The sequence below is a fragment of the Arctopsyche grandis genome, chromosome 3, assembly GCF_051622035.1.
Source record: "Arctopsyche grandis isolate Sample6627 chromosome 3, ASM5162203v2, whole genome shotgun sequence".
In the NCBI taxonomy this organism is placed as follows: Eukaryota; Metazoa; Arthropoda; class Insecta; order Trichoptera; family Hydropsychidae; genus Arctopsyche; species Arctopsyche grandis.
Genome location: NC_135357.1, coordinates 5,165,429 through 5,181,869, shown reverse-complemented (window position 1 = coordinate 5,181,869; position 16,441 = coordinate 5,165,429). Strand labels below are relative to the sequence as shown.

The 16,441-nt window shown below is 34.8% G+C and overlaps 2 protein-coding genes across 2 annotated transcripts in view; one reads left to right on the top strand and one right to left on the bottom strand.

Annotated features, from left to right (window-relative positions):
- LOC143909793 (uncharacterized) overlaps positions 1-16,441 on the top strand; it is a 514,813-nt gene that overhangs the window by 8,890 nt on the left and 489,482 nt on the right. The window lies entirely within an intron of this gene.
- The window catches only part of LOC143909794 (dual 3',5'-cyclic-AMP and -GMP phosphodiesterase 11-like), a 351,948-nt gene that overhangs the window by 275,623 nt on the left and 59,884 nt on the right, over positions 1-16,441 (bottom strand). The window lies entirely within an intron of this gene.

Genomic DNA, 16,441 nt, shown 5'->3' with positions numbered 1-16,441 from the left:
TCAGGGGGCGCAGGTGGCGTAGCCCTAGACGGCAAAGGTCCAGGAAGGCATTTTATAAATTTTTTTTTTCTGGTTGTTTTTTTAACATTTTTTAAATTTTTTTTATACATCCCGGGCAAAGCCGGGTAATAAAGCTAGTTAATAAATAAAATAACTGTATGTATAGCACAATTGTCGCGTTGGAGTAATCTGTTAGACGATTGCGCATGATTAATTGAACAAATAAATAAATACGGCCATCATTCGATGACTACTGACAAGCACAAATACACATTTATACGCGGACGGCTGGACGAGTGTGCGGGGATGGAATGAAGGGATAGCGTGGAGGTGGAATGAAGGGGAAATGCGTTAGCTAGCACAGCAATAAATAACACACTAAATAATTAACGGAGGATAATTAACAGATAAGTGACCGTAAGGGCTGTGATTGCTGAAACTAATAGCGACAATAGCCCCGGGTGTGGCTCATGTATCAATTCCTTACCAAAAACCACGCGTTGACATATCAATACTAGTTCAACACAATACAAAAATTACTATTTGACTTTTTACTCGTTTTTTTTTACCACCATAAGAATTGATACTTTTCAAATACATAGTCAAGCGACAACGATTTTGATCGCTGCGAAATCAATTCATCAAGGCCTGGCATGTTTGTTCGTTTCAGGAAAAAATAAATAAATATTGAAAGTTCAGCCGTGCGTAAATACCGACACACGTGTGTTTATTCTATCCGACCTCTCGGTTCATTTAGAGGTCTTCGAAACGGTTTTATGGAAATTCTGAGAAAATTCGCAATTCGTTCAAATGAACAATTCGATAAGACCGTTGAATATTTTGCCGAACCGATGATTTTTTTACAGGCGACAGATCAAAGGGCGAGCAAACGAAACCTGTTACGTACAATTTCCATTTCGAATCATTTCAACATGCCAATTAATCATGGAAAACATAAACCTACCAATTTAAATCATCGAATTTGTTAAAAAAATTTAAGGGAAAGCGGAAAACACGATTTTTCAAGAAGAACAAAATTTTCAATAGCTTAAGCCTGTTATTATGCATAAAACGCAACCTGTCATATGGAAAATTTCAAACTTTGCACAGAATTTTCTTATTGATAATAATAATAATTATGATAATTTTAATAAAAAAATTAATAACATTTTTATTCTAGACAATAAGGAGAATAGTAGAATTCCCGTCGTTCATATAAATAATATAAATATAGTATACTTATAAGCATAATATATTTATATAGTTTGCTTATAAGTATAATAATAATTAAATATAATAATAATAATTAAAATAAATAATAGTAGTAATAATTAAAACGAGCAATTAATTTTATTCACCAATAGTGGATTTCCAAGTAAGGGCTTAAAGCAAAGTTGTGGAGTCATTATTGGAGTCGGAATCGTAAAAAATCAACCGACTCCGACTCCTATTTTCTATTTTTTTATTTATTTAATAATATTACAGTATGCCTCAACCATGTAGTCTCTAATTTTAATGAAGTAAATCGACTAATAAATCTAAATTTAATCATTTCCTCATAAAATTATGAATTTAAATTAAATTATACATAAATAAAATTGATAAATTGCACATATTTTGTTGTGTTCTGGCCAAAACTGATGTATCTTCCGTCTCATATGTTGTTTATTTAATTGACTTGTTTGTGTGTGAAATTCATTCATATATATTTTATTTATACCTATTTGATACTGTTACGTACACCGCCGAGTAATTGCAATCGGATTAGGCCGAGTAGCATCCCAGAGACTGTGTGACCGTTATAATTGGTTTCAAGGATTATCTCCAGACTAAGTGCAAGTAGGCTAAACAATAGCCACCGAATTGGCCGCTATTGGTCCCTTTTCAGAAGTGACCGATAGCGTGGGACTGAGTGTCATGGGAATACATATCCGGGTACATGCCTAAACAACCGGACGTCGAAGATGCCTTGAGTGACCTATCGGTTATAAGGCGGTACTTAGGCGATATCAAGACATTCTGGACGGAGCACTGCCAGTGCGTGTATCTCCTTAATCACCAAGAAATGCTGTGAAACGACTTTGGCCTTTTATTTGGAACCTCCACCCACCCCTACGCAACAATACCTATAAGCCAATAAATTGGGTTACATGTCAATTTTCAGCTTTTTTCTTTTACTTCCTTTATTTTTTTATATTTTGAAAATGCCTATTATTTTGACTACTAATAATTTTATACATTGGCAAGAAAAGTCCATCTTTCAAGTTGGAGTTGGAGTCGGGGTCGAAATTGGAGTGGGAGTCGGCGTCGAATCATAAAATAAAGCCGGAGTCGGTAAATTTTGATCCGACTCCACACAGCCCTGGTTTTTAGTTAATGTTCTAACATCTCAATCCATAATTATGACATAAAAAACCAAATATTGATACATATTTACAAATATTTGAAGAGTGTCTGACTGTGCAATAGTGATCGACAGCGTTGCACGTCAATTCAAGGTTTTCCCAGTGCAATCGCGAGTGCATAATAAGGTCACGATTTAATGTGCACTCTATCAAATGACAATACATACACTGTTGCATTGTCCTCAACGCGACCAAATATACAACTAACCGCAAAACTGCATTGTCAACGAGCGAGATGCACCTATTTCACGTGACATGCGAGAAGATTGACACTGACGATTACATGACGATCGTGACTTAAAACGCACGAATCAACATTCGGTAATGGACTTATGTATAATATGTACTTAACATCATTGAATAATGATAGCGAACGGCTGTTGCACAATAAATTGTAAAACAATTTTTCAATCCATTTTCCAATACAAAAATCTTTTTCATTTGAATATACATATGTATATCAAAACAATTTCAAACTTACTATAGGTTAAATAACATCAGCATACAATATAATCCATCACATCGTATCGCAGGTAATATGATAATTTTCCTGATATATTTATATTTTTTATTTTTCATTTATACCAGGAAGGCCTTACAGGTAATCCAGGTAATGCGGCTTCCTGGCCAGAAACATTGTACATTATATACAAGTATTATCAGTATTATACAAAGTAAATACATAGCAATTAACATCCACTGAGACATCTATGGTCAATTTTGTAAATTTGCAGCATTTTATACAATTCAGTGAAATTCGAGATTGCTGAAAACTTGAGATTTTCGATAAAATAGGTAAGGTTGCCAATTTGTTGGAACCGTTTCAATAAAAATCAGATAAATTGGCAAACTCTGATAGGAAACGATCGACCTGGAGTCAAATCGAAGGCCAGGCTAGCAGAAATCAGAATAGAAAATAGAAAACTATCAGTAGATCAGTAGCTATTAAAATAGATATACATAAGATGTATTGTGAACATAGTTTAGTAATAATAAAAAAAAAATTAAAAATCAAAATCAATATACCAGGAAGGCCTAATAGGTAAACCCAATGCGCCTTACTGGCCAGAAACATTGTATATTTGAAACAAGTATTATTAGTATTATACAAGTATATATGTACATATTGTTACGTATACTAAAAAGAGCCGCCGAGTAATTGCGATCGGATTAGGCCGGGTAGCGTCCTGAGAGACCGTGTGAATGGTGTAAGTGGTTTTAAGGATTAGCGATAAGCTAAGTGCATGTAGGCTAAACAATGGCGACCGAGTTGGCTGGAATTGGCCCTTTCGCAGAATTGACCTGTACCGTGTCGTGGGAATGTCGTGGGAAGACATATCCGTACGTGACCATAACAATAGGTAAACAAATTAGACGTCGAAGATGTCCTGAGAGGTCTATCCCTTATAAGGTGATACTTAGGCGATATCAGGTCATTCTGGACTGAGCACTGTCAGTGCGTGTATCTTCTTAATCATCAATAAATGCTGTGAAACGACTGTTGGCCTTTTACTTGGATCCTCCACCCACCCCTACGCAACAATATCAATTAACATCCGCAGAGACATCTATGGCTATATTTGTAAATGTACAACATTTTATACAATTAGGTGAAATTCAAGATTGCTGAAAACTGGAGCCTTGCGAGAGAATAGATGAGGTTGCCAAGTTTTTGGAACCGTTTCAATGAAAATCAGTCGAATTGGCAAAATCTGTTAGGAAACGATTGACCTGGAGTAAAATCGAAGGCCTGGCCAGCAGAAACCAGTGGGATTTGAACCTGTGATTACTTTGCTCAAAGTATTATATGCTAACTACTAATCTTTTCTGCTGATTAATATAATACATTGTCTTGATTTTCGAATGATTTCATTCACATTTCGAACTATGTACATATGTATGGTCCGTTCAATATAGCTGAAAGTATGCTTGAATACTGAGGCTGACGTTCTTATACACCGATTGCATTCAAGGGAGTGTTGCGATATATTTTGATACGTTCTAAGAGTACACAATGTATAATATTATACGAGCTTGTGAGCTTTTTCAGTTGTTGAAGCTACCGTTCTCGTAACTGTCACGTTTTCCAATAAAGATACTGCACAAGTGGATCGCATGAAACGGACGTGTTGTATAAAAATTACATTGTTTTCCACGTGTGTTCATTTATACATACTAAGCATACAAACAAACGTGTTGGATATGTATTGAAATAAAAATTATATATGAGCTGTTATATTTGAAAGTGGCAAAAGTCCATTTTTCTTCATTTTGAGAAATATTTCGCGAATTATTACATATATGCATAATGTTTAAACATATTTAAAAATACCAGTGGCCTGTAATACGTTTATTCTGCTCATCCTAGATTTTGGACATATCGCATTAAAATAAGTGATAACAATTTATGAATTAAGTCAAACAGAAATTGCGTTTTTGGAACTGAAAATTGGATTTATATTGCCAAGAAAAATGCTTTGCCTTTTGATTTGTATTCTTTTTTGTATACGAATGGCAAAGGGAACTGGAGCTTGTGTGATTTTGATATTGATAAATCTATAATACATATAGTATTTTAGGTTTCAATAATAAGACAAAAACCAGAACTGTTTTCTCCACATATTATGATTCAGCAACTCTTACATGACATTAATATTTATGGTTTTTAAGTGATGAAGATTATTATTTTCGTAAAAAAGCAGAATTTTCCCTTTTTTCAATAAAAAGTGTACGAAATTATAAAAGTAAACGTATGGAAAAGTAAACCCCGGCGTTACTTAATACAAATTTTAAAGTAAAATGACAAAAAAAGTAAAATATATTTTCAAAATTGAATCATTTTGAAGGGAAATCAATCAATTTATACTATAAGCTGTAATTATAAATGCACATGTGATGTTTTTTTTAATCTAATGTATACATTTATATTCATAATAAACTTCATCTGTTGACTTATTATGATCTAAAAAGTATTCTGAATTACTTGTGTATCGATATGAAAATGTATAATTCACATAGTATTTTTTATTTATTACGTTCGTTAGAAACAATCATAAGAACTGTAGTGGTTTTTCTTTGCTTTTCAAAACCTGGTTATATGTAAATAAGGAAATATTAATGCTAAGATGAAGCCCAATACATTCAGCTTGTTAAAAATGAAGTCATGTACAAACAAAAGATGACACTATCGATTTAGAACAGTGAGACGGAAGTTTCAAGTCAATACATCCGGAAAACCCACGCTCAAGCTTTATATGGGACAGATCGACTGAGATTCATACTTTCAGGTCGGAAAATCGACGGAAATTTATTAAGATCGGTGAGCTAGTGACAGAACCATACGTACCATGAACGAGTTATCGTTAAGCTTTCCAGAGTCGTTTTTCCAGTCATGCAAAATCGATTTCAGACTTGCAACGCGAAGCAAACGGGCAAAACTTTTGCAATTTGATAGGTCTGCGGGTACGTTCGCAACGTGCAACACTTTACGATACATTGTTAGCGACTTGAAACACAATCTGCAACATGCAAATGCGCACGTAATGACTAGTCGGTTTGCAAAAAACGTCATCGAGCACGGAAAATGTACCGAAACGAATGAGAAATGCAATCCCATACCCACGAACACATTTCCAATGTTGAAACGTAAAAAACAGCAATAGATCTTAGTTTTTTTATCAATATTGGATTCAAATTCAAAATTAATCTATTTTATTTTGTTTATAATGATAAAATAAATTAATTTTCAGAAATAAATGTAGGTAAATTTACTAGTGGCATCTAGCGGTGGAAATTAAAAGCAAAACTTTTCAGCGACGTTTTCTACCATTTTCATTCAATGGTCAAACAGAACCCTACAATATTTTAACACAAGAAAACGTAAAAATTTTCATACGCAAACAATTTTAATTTAAAATAAAATTCTATTCAATAATTTTAATAAAAAATATGTATATTATATTAAAAAAAAAACACTTCATATAAAACGGGTCTACGTGACGAGCCAGAATGTTAAATTACAGAAAACACAAATATCGGAAGGCAAAGATCGAAAATCGAAAGATCTTAAGTCGAAAGATCAAAAAAATATAAATATAAAAAATATAAATGTGCGCGCACAGAATACGGGAGGAAAAGCCTGTTCCTCTTGTTCCTGTTGTACCCTGCTCGCGCAAATTAAGTGAGTATGTACCGTTTACCATGCACCCTTTTTTTTGATCTTTCGACTTAAGATCTTTCGATTTTCGATCTTTGCCTTCCGATATTTGCGTTTTCCGGCATTTCACATTCCGGCCCGTGAGGTAAACCCATATAAAACATATAAGAAAATAACACTACACATAAGAGATTGAATGTCATACTTTTATATTCTTCACATAAAATTTTATATGCGAGTCTCTCGTTCCAAATTTAACTGCTTTATACAGGTCTGCCGAGATTCCTCGATTTTATTGCATTATAATACATAATATAATGCGAAACTGAACCGGCTAGAGTGTCACATTATATATGTATTAAAAATAAAATTCAAATTGAAACAGTACTTATCCGCTCCGGGAAGCCTTCGTGGAAATGAAGAACGGTATTCAAATTCGGATTTCGTTTCTTGAAAACTCATTCAATTTTCACACATCGCGGGAATAAGCCGAACACACGTGAGATTTGATAATAAAACATACTACAATTTGACACCTTTTGGATATCTGCGCTTTCGGGCGAGGGATCGACCCGGTTATAGTTCGAAAATGAAAGTCGGGATATTGAAAAAGGTTATTTAGGGCTCGGGTAGGGCCTGGCGGTGCTAAAACTGGGCCGAAACAATTTGTATTACGGTGTCAAACTCAAGCGCCAGTTTGGGAAGCGCGTGCCTCGCATACTGGCGTACCTCACGTCCAATAAACACTAGTTTCAGTTTACGTTATTACCTCGTTCAAATGACAACAAGCTTTATTGTTTTTTGGCGAGTATTGCTCTTATCGTATCGTTTCATTAGCATCCCTATATTCCCTATCTTCATATATCCATTAATAAACAATGACTTTTGCTTTCAGCATCGATTTTATGTAAATGCAATGTAAATTCTATCCGGAAAATTGGAATGAAATTTTCCGAATAGAACAATTTCCAACGTAAAAAAAGTGCACGATGATTAATTTTACATAACTTTTCAATAATTTACATATAATTTATATAAAATCCAAATTTCGTTATTATATTATGCAAATTGTTTCCTATCTAAGCACGTTTACTAAGACTTCATATATTACATCGTATAAATTATGGTTTCATATTTTCATATATCCTTCATATATATTAAAAATTCCACTCTGCTTTAATTAAAAGATATTCGATCAATGCGTTTTGTCAGTGATGACGTATGGATGTGAAACTTGGACATTGAATGCCAAGATGCTACACCAAATCCAATGCACTCAAATATATATGGAACGCTGTATGCTCAGTATAACGAGGAAAGGTAGGAAGCGGAATACGTAGATGAGAAGTATGACAATGGTAGTCGACATAGTGGATCTAGTAAAGAGATTTAAAAGGCGGGCCACGTGGCTAGAAGAATGGTCGAAGGGTGGACAAAAGAAGTGCTTGAATGGTACCCGAGAGGATGCAAAAGGGTAAAAAGAAGACCGCAGGGAAGATGGGTAGACGAAATTAGGAAAATGTGTGGGATGAGATGGATGAGATTTGCGCAAAACATAAACGAGTGGAAGCGTGTTAGAGATGCCTTCACCTCAATAAAATTTAAATTATTTTGAACATTTTCATATTATAAATTAAATTGTTTATTGTAATTTTTTATGCAAAAATTTTTTAAGTATATGTATACTAAAGTACATGCATGTTAAGATAAGTTTCAAGTCAAACGCAATGATAGTAATATTGTTTAAAACTGTTATAATAGGTCATCGACTTTAGTGAGTCTTTAATTAATATTATGTATTAGATGTATTATGAGCATTTATAGGGATTGTAAATAGGTTTTTGAGCTCTTTTTCCTATTATGCTGTAGATTAACATTAGAATAATATAATACTATGATTACTAAAACAATTTAATTAAATTGTAAAATAGAAAATGATCAGTAGATCAGTAGCTATTAAAATAGATATAAGATGTATTGTGAACATAATTTCATAATAAAAAAAAGCACTTAAAAATCAAAAAATCCAAACTGTTATAATCATTCTATGCAATCTTATTTTCATATAGACATATTTATTAGAACACCAATCGTAAACATTTCTGATTAAATAAAAGCTTCAATTTAATATTGAATTTAAGACAAATACATCCAATATGTATGTATATTATTACGTGTACTATTTACAAGTATAGAAATATTTTCAAGAAAAAATGCCAGATCTAAGAACCAACATCAAAATTTGCACATGCATTTGATCTCAAATAGGAAACGAGTCAACTGAATCTTGAACCAGTTCCAAATCACACCAGCAGCTGCAGCATTTGTAGCCATCAACACACGCAATTGAACAAACATCCAAACAGCATCATCTCGAAAAAAAAACAACAGCATCTTGCGCAACAAAGACATTCGCGAAAAACGAGAAGTGCATCACACACACACACACACACACACACAGTGAAATTGCACATTGCGAAAGGTAAGCAAGCGAGCCTCTAGAGAGGTATTTCAGAGCTTTCATACGACAAGGAAGTCGTCAGAATTATATTGAAACCCGTTTCAATCAACGTACAAATTTCCCAGGCACACAAATCGAACCCAGACGTTGGGAAATTAATACCGCTAGTTCCTCCGGAACATGAATATGGACTTAATCTGTAATATACTATATATAAAAACGGACTGTCGCTAAATATATTTGTATATTTGTATATTTGTATATTTGTATATTTGTATATTTGTATATTTGTATATTTGTATGTGACGGACGATCAACCATCAACCAGTATGGGGAACAAATTTTTTTTTTTTTTCATATTTTTCAGTTTTTTAATTTTTTTCATTTTTTCAGTTTTTTCATTTTTTTCATTTTTTCAGTTTTTTCATTTTTTTCATTTTTTCAGTTTTTTCATTTTTTTCATTTTTTTCATTTTTTCCATTTTTTTCATTTTTTCAGTTTTTTCATTTTTTTCATTTTTTTCATTTTTTCAGTTTTTTCATTTTTTTCATTTTTTCAGTTTTTTCATTTTTTTCATTTTTTTCATTTTTTCAGTTTTTTCATTTTTTTCATTTTTTCAGTTTTTTCATTTTTTTCATTTTTTCAGTTTTTTCATTTTTTTCATTTTTTTCATTTTTTCAGTTTTTTCATTTTTTTCATTTTTTCAGTTTTTCATTTTTTTCATTTTTTCAGTTTTTTCATTGCCGGGGGCGCTGGCGGCGCTGGGGGCGAAGCCCCCGGGGTGCCAAAGGCATCGGGGCGCTGGGGGCGCCGGAGGCGTCGGCGGCGCTGGGGGCGAAGCCCACGGGATGCCGAAGGCATCGGGGACGCTGGGGGCGAAGCCCCCGGGGTGCCGAAGGCATCGGGGGGGCTGGGGGCGCCGGAGGCGTCGGCGGCGCTGGGGGCGAAGCCCCCGGGGTGCCGAAGGCATCGGGGGTGCTGGGGGCGCCGGAGGCGTCGGCGGCGCTGGGGGCGAAGCCCCCGGGGTGCCGAAGGCGTCGGGGGCGCCGGAGGCGTCGGCGGCGCTGGGGCCGAAGGCCCCGGAGCGACGGAGGCATCGGGGGCAAAGGCGTCAGGAGGTCGGCGATGCACAAAACGTAGTTCGTAATTCGTAATCACTTCGTAATTCGTGCATCAATTTCTTTCCGAAACCAGTCGATTCAATATCTTTAACTTTATTTTTATTCGAGTTTCAATTCCTTTTCGAAACCACCCGTTGAAATCAACGGGTCCAACACTAGTAGTCTAATAATATACATGTATACACGTTTCCATGAGTGGTCTATAACCTTCCGAAGGTTGCGGCAATATTAACCGACGGTGTCACGTGCAAGATTTTCCTTTTGAATATATAACATGATATTGTTGTAAGTGTGTATAGGTCGTAGACAGCGTGTTCTAGAAATATTGAATGGCGAACCAATTTAGTTTTTCCGCTCGAAAGACGCAACGTTTTTCCGATGACAGGGGGAGAGAAAGCGACTTTTCCAATGCTCTGCTACATTTTTAACTCAATTTTTCATTACATGGAGAGCGTCTTCATCAAAGGAAATACTATTTTCAGTTCAATGACGATTTCCAATACGACTGAAAAATATTATACAAAAAGTATTTCCATTGCGCATATATATGTATTTGTAAACCATTTGAGATACTCAAATAGTCTTACAACCAGTTTAATAAAAATGAATTATTTTAAAAGGGTTACTTTAAATTGCTAAATATATTTTAAATTCACACACTAGATTTTTTTATAATCTAATATATAATTTCGAAAGAGACTTTGTATGTATTGTTACGTATACTAAAAGAGCCGCCGAGTAGTTGCAAACGGATTAAGATGAGGCGCATCCCTGAACCCCGTGCGACCGTGATAATTGGTTTCAAGGATTATAAGTGCATGTAGGCTAAACAATGGCGACCGAGTTGGCTGTTATTGGTCCTTTCTCAGAATTGACCTGTACCGTGAGACCGAATGTCGTGGGAAGACATATCCGTACGTGACCATAACAATAGGTAAACTAATTAGACGTCGAAGATGCCCTGAGATATCTATCCCTTATAAGTAGTCACCGGAGCCTGAGGGGGCCGTGTATTGTTCAAAGGTTGTAAATGCATTGTTAAAGGTTTGCCTAGCAATGGATAGCACTGTGACTATCCTACCTCTACTTATAAGGCGATACTTAGGCGATATCATGTCATTCTGGACTGAGCACTGCCAGTGCGTGTATCTCCTTAATCATCAATAAATTCTGTGAGACGACTGTTGGCCTTTGACTTGGATCCTCCACCCACCCCTACGCAACAGTATTTATGTATGTAAGGTGTTCGAGAGAGTTAACAATTTGAGAGCTGACGGATAAAAGCAGTGTTGCTCGTCATTAAACCATATACGAATTATCGGGTAATTAAATATTATTAGCTTTTTAGCACATGGCGACATTTTGGCAAATGGCAAATAAGCATTTGTCAACGACCGCACCGTTAGTCGGCGTCTCACTTGCACCAGGAAAAGACGTTACGAATCTTTTCCTGGCGCACGTGTACATTATATTTTATTCGCAATAAACTTTCTTCAAACCACTTGTGATCTTCTTCATTCCCGACCATGAGATCACCACTATCCACAGCTAACCTACACTATACCACGAAACGACACCTTATCACCGAGACGAATTGGATTGCGGTCACACAACATGTGGTGACCATACTGCAATCGGCATAAGGATCGAGCTACCATAACCACATTCAAGGACGCAATAGTGATCTTCATCTGCATCATACACGTGCATCTTGTGAGACGGAGAACGCTTAATGAACGTTCCCTAGCCGCTTAGACGCCCAGCCGACGCGCTGAGCGTATAATAGATACGGCTGTTTGCGCCTTAAGGCGCTTTGGGCAGCTAAGCGGCTAGAGATCGCGTGGGCCACGAACACGTGGCTGACAGCGTATTTCAACATTTTTGTTGGTAATCGAAAAACAAATCAAAAAATGACGACGATTCGATATGGTCGAGTATTATATATATTTTTCGATTCAAATAAATTCAATAAAAAAAAAAACAAATGAAAACCAATGAGCTGTGTTGGTGATTTGTTTCCCATCTTAACACATTGGTTATGATTGTATATATTTTATACTAGTTGTTTTACCCGGCTTCGCTCGGTATTTGTAATATAAACCACTTAAACATGGCGAATCTAATAGCAAACATTTTATTAAATTTATTTGAATCGTTTTATTTTATTTAAATTTATTTGAATATTCATTTGTTCGATGATTCGAAGTGTCTTTCTAAATTATATATTACATGTATGTACATACATATATACATACTGAATACAGTATAATTGACATAATATAAATCCAAGCATAATACGAGTATATGTAGGTCACTTTTGATTTTTCGACGGCCGGTTTTAAGCGTTTGTCGCCTCAATAAACCCATCGACTTTTCCTACCTAGTGAACAAGTTAAATAGAATTAGCAAAATTGCCATGAGAATAATAATAATTGTATCCGAGTTGAATAGACACATAATAATGACACAGCATCCGAGTACGATTTAAACGACCCCGAGAGTACCAACGATATTATTCACCCGGTACATAATGTCATTTATAAATATGTACCCCATCCCTCTTTAAAGTTCAAACAGCTTGTGTGAATCTTCTCGAATTTCATCATCTCTCTGCCATTCTGCCAAAAAACGACGACTTTGTAAAATTCCGAGAAATTATTATTTATTTGGGAATAGAGTAATATGTATGTAGATTCGGGCTCCGAAAACAGTTTCATTTAATTGCGTATTTTATTTTGTTGATTAGCTTTATATTATAAATTTCCTTGACCCAAATTGTCACATATATACATATGTACCTTATACATACAAATGTATGTCGAATGGAATATATATATATCAATGGGTTAGTCCCATCTCGAAAGCACGTGCTAATGGTTGGAAGAGCTTAAGTCGCAACACTTTCTTTGTAAGCTTTTAAGCTTTCAAGAGAAAGGAGAGAACTTTTAAATGTAATAAATTTATATTTACTTAGATATTCAGTATGGTTTGGGTTATTTGTATAAAGTTTTAAATTGATATATTATTTTAAAACGTGAGAATATAATCAATTGATGTGATAATATATGTACATATATTTGCATTAAAACTATTCAATAAAATTACTTTCAAGATATTGTAAAATCAATTATATATTAATCATGAATATCTAAGTAAATATAAATGACCTTTTAAATGCAAGCTTCTTTACACTTGTCTTACTGTGCTAAAAAAAACCACTAACCACTGTGTTGGACGCCAAGTGTCCAGTTAAACATGTGTGTTTTAAGTTAAAATAATGCTAAATCTGTGAGGTTTATTATTGTAATTAGCTAAAAAAATCATTTTATCGTGTATTGTACGTCTAATAATATAAAATAAGTGTAAGAAATGAAAAAATAGCCGTCAATCGAAGGTGGATATCATTCTCATAGTGACCATAGCGCGGCGCGTACTGAATTTCCTGACCATCTCGCACCTGTGAGGCACGTGTACGAAGGGCTTCCCGTGAAAATAATTATTCCTGTTGATATTGAAAAAATTGTTTTTATTTCATAATGACAAAGTACGAATCATATAGGCTTTGATGAAAAATACATAAAATGTGAAGATCCTACATTCAGTTTATTTAGAGAAATAAAATAAAATAAAAGTCCTGGCCACTCGCTATCCATCACAGTGCGGTAAGTGTTGATGCGAGAGATTGCAACAATTGCCTAATATTTAATTACTTAAACTCGTTTTTTAAGTTTTTCATATTTCATATTATCGAGGTGTATTTGTAAATTCAATTTTTATTGCCAGCAGTAGTATTATATTCAATTGTTAATGCTAACAACGGAGAGGTTCCCGGGTTCATGTTCGAGGTTGATTTCCATTGAAAAGAATGTATTCCGAGTATTATCTGTAGTGCTGCTGGTCAGATTTGGATGTTCGTGACCCCAAGTCATTCGTTTTCTACCATCTCGAGATTAAAATGGTAATCGGTGGGCCACATGGCTAGAAGAATGTAAGAAAGGTGGAAAAAATAAGTGCTAGAATGGTACCCGAGAGAATGCAAAAGGGAAAAAGGAAGACCTTGAAAAAGAAGGAAGAATTGGACTGAATGCCAAGATGCTACACAAAATCCAATGCACTCAAAGAAGTATGGAACACTGTTTGCTCGGCATAACGAGGAAATACAAGAAGCAAAATACGGGGGTGAGAAGTATGACAAGGGTAGTGGACATAGTGGATAGAGTAAAGAGATTTAAAAGGCGGGCCACGTGGCTAGAATAATGGACGAAAAGTGGAAAAAAAATGCTAGAATAGTACCTGAGAGGATGTAAAAGGGAAAAAGGAAGTCCGCAGAGAAGATGGGTATGAGATGGATTAGAGTTGCGCATATCGGACACGAGTGGAAGTGTGTTGGAGAGACCTTCATCCACCAATGGATGATGAATGGCTGTAGATGATGAAGATTTTTTTTTTGTGTACATGTATGTAACTATTATATTTTTTTAATACTTTTGTTTATATGTAGTTTATCCCAAATATCTAATATAAAGTAGATAAGTTTGAAGATGAATATGAAAATGAGTGTGAAGTTTCAAAACTCCAAAAGTCAGTGAAACGTGAATCGCCCGAACCGATTTAAAACACCACAAATCATCGAAAAATTGAGGAAGATGCTGCAATAGATATACTGCAATAGATTTATTGCTCAATGGGGAAAAAACTACTAAAAAGTTTAATTTATAGAACGGAGCTATCTATAGGTGCTATCCAAAAGCTATAAACCATTCGAACAACGACGTATAAAACATTAAACTTTTATGATCTCAGTATGAAAATTTCATATGAGATTAAGACCGGTCTTTTCCATTTTCCTACCGTGTACGAAGAAAATGCAATATAATAAATTGGAAGTTATCACACCTTTGCACCGTCTCTTGCCTTCACTATCACTCCACATTCCCCGTCGAATAGCCAACTGCTACATGCAAATAGCCATAAGCACTATGAACTTCACATTCTTCTACATATATGACCGGTTTTATTTTATACACATAATAAAAACCTGTCAAACCGATAATACAACGTGACATTTTATACGAACTCGATAAAATCATAAAACAATTCCACACCAGAGTGAAAATTAACCGTCGAAAGATTTGATACTACGTATAAATCTCACCCCTATGGGTATTGCGTGACGCAAATTATCTGTGTAATATATCTAAACAACCCTTGAGTCGAATTAATATCATTTTTCCATTGAATGGCGAATCGTCTGGACTTGTCGTTCAATGTCACGAGCTCTGGACCATATCGATTGATCATAATCGGAAAGTTTTGTATAACATCTTACATAATGTAAGAAAATTTACGCCATCGTGCGGTTTTAATTCAACTCGACTGATAAGAGAACGTTGCACAATTTCACGTCTTGGACTTGAATTATGCAAAATCAAAAGTACGAGTGCATAATTGAATGACTGAAGTTGTACAGTAGAATATTTTCCACTTTATTAGATAAATTCTCGCACGATTTCATTATGGAAGCGAGTTATATTTTTTATTCCATTTTTTTCGGGCGTCTCCGAGGAAATTTGTATGATATAATAATGTACAATATTTTCGCGAGTTTTCTTTTAATGATGAGAACCGACAGGGTGTTCCGTTTATAATTTATACTGATGTTTTTCGCTGCGGAACGATTCGAGAAGTATTTCCATATGAAGAGGAAAAATCTATTATGCCACCGGATGTGTGAAAGGAAGGAAACTGGCACTCGACTAGAAAAAAAACAGTCGTGAAAAACTCACGTACACTTTTCCGATCGTTTCCCGCATAAAATAATAAAATCCATATACAAAGTACTACATATATATGTAGTTTTACAGATATTGCTTTAAAAATTATTAATATACGTTCAATGCATAAAACATATATTGGACTATTGAGTACTATTGAGTATTATTAATTGAGTATTATTTAAATATTATTGAACCATATGTCACTATCCTAGCTTGTAAGCTTCGTAAATCCATTTTGGGTCGAAAACAGTATTTTATTTTATTTTTTGAACCATTCCAAATCCGTATAAACTTTTTAAAATGTAAAAAAACGTACAATAAAAGTGATAAAACTGATATAAAGATGGATTTTATTCTTCTCTGAAATAAATGCAATTCGAAATTTACGAAATTTATATGCACACAGGTAAGTCTATAGATAGAAAACGGAATACGTGGATAAGAAATATGACAAGAGTAGTTGATATAATATAAAGAGTGAAAAGACTGAAATGGCAACGGCACATAGCCGGGAGAATAGA